The sequence below is a fragment of the Triticum urartu genome, chromosome 3 (genome assembly GCF_003073215.2).
Source record: "Triticum urartu cultivar G1812 chromosome 3, Tu2.1, whole genome shotgun sequence".
NCBI classification, from domain to species: Eukaryota; Viridiplantae; Streptophyta; class Magnoliopsida; order Poales; family Poaceae; genus Triticum; species Triticum urartu.
The window spans coordinates 737,774,093-737,775,622 of NC_053024.1; the positions used below are offsets into that span (position 1 = coordinate 737,774,093).

Genomic DNA, 1,530 nt, shown 5'->3' on the forward strand with positions numbered 1-1,530 from the left:
AATGAAGGCAAACTTGTCACTTAGTGTGGCTCGGCATCGACCAACCACTAAATGAAGGATCCAAGCTACAAACAAACCTTTCATCACAAACCAACATAAAAATAACACTACAAACACCTTCATTAAATGATCCAAGCTAAACCCATTACATGTCATGCCATACTTCACAGCTTAGTTCAACAAATTCAAATTTAGCACACATTACAAGCCATAGTTCAATGCTTCAAAAGTAACTTAGTTCAACCGATTCAAACTTAACACATTACAAGCCATAGTTCAAAGCTAGTAACTAAATACAATGACCCACATGGTCATATGACAACACAATTTATTCTTCACCACAAATACCCTTGATTTCCTTCAGCTTCCTCTTGTTACTTTCACCAGCTTTCTTCAGGTCAGCAACAACACACTGCAGAGTACTCTTCTCAATGTTCAACTTCTCCTTCTCTTTAGTCAACTCAGCAATGTAACAATCCAGCTTCTCCTTCTCTTTCTTCAGGTCAGCAAAGCTAAACTCCAAAGTCCTCTTATCAGAGCTCATCTTTTCCTTCTCTTTCAGATGATTGAACTTCAAATTCCTAATGACATTGGCTTGAGCAACATGAATGCACTTCAACTGATCAACAACTGCCTTCAATTTTTTGATCTCAGCATCCTTTTCCATGCTGCTGTCAGCAACATTCATATCAGTTTCATGTGGCAGATTATCCTAGGAATCCAAGAGGTTGTTCACATCTTCAACAAGCTTCTCATAAGTCTCCTGCAATTCTTTTTTTTTGTTTTGCTAAATTGTGCACAGTAAATGAATGCTCAAGGCATGCCATCTTATTGGTCTGGATGCTATCCTCATACACAAGCCACAGTTTGTGGAGGGCATTCTGCAGATGATCTGGCCACTCCTCATCTACCCACTGCACTAATCCACAATTATTAACTCCCTGCAATACAAAATAAAGTAGTTCAAACATGTTGTCACATGCTAAATATTCAGTTAAGTTAAGGTTACAGTTAAGGTGCATATTCAGTTAGATCAATTCAACTCGCAAAACTAAACAACAATTATTGTGAGCAGTTACTATGAACATAAAACAGTATCAATGAACCATGAACAGGAACTATGAGCAATAAACAGTTAACCCTAGAACATGAACAGTTAACCCTGAACAGATGAACTGTACTACACAAGAGAGGTTTCACTTTGCAACTAATTTGCTAACTTACTTCTAGTGCACAAGCAATGAACCTCCTCCCAGTGCTTATCCCCTGGAATGCAACACATTTCTTCCCTGGCTTGCCATGCTCGCACATCACCCTCAAATCGTCAGCAGCACCAGTGAACAACGGGTCATCCATTGTTGGTGGGATCTGGGCAACACAAATGTACTGGTTCATATCAAGCTCAAACCCTAAATCCAAACCCTAAATGCAGTCCTGGTGGAACCAACTGACCTTAATAGGGGAGTCGTACGAAGAAATGATATGCACGTCGGAGTCCTCACTGCTCGAGCCATCGCTCCAAGACACCAT

The 1,530-nt window shown here is 40.1% G+C and overlaps 1 pseudogene; it reads right to left on the reverse strand.

The window, feature by feature from the left end:
• Positions 1–328: 328 nt before the first annotated feature.
• Positions 329–1,530, reverse strand: LOC125546341 (annotated as a pseudogene).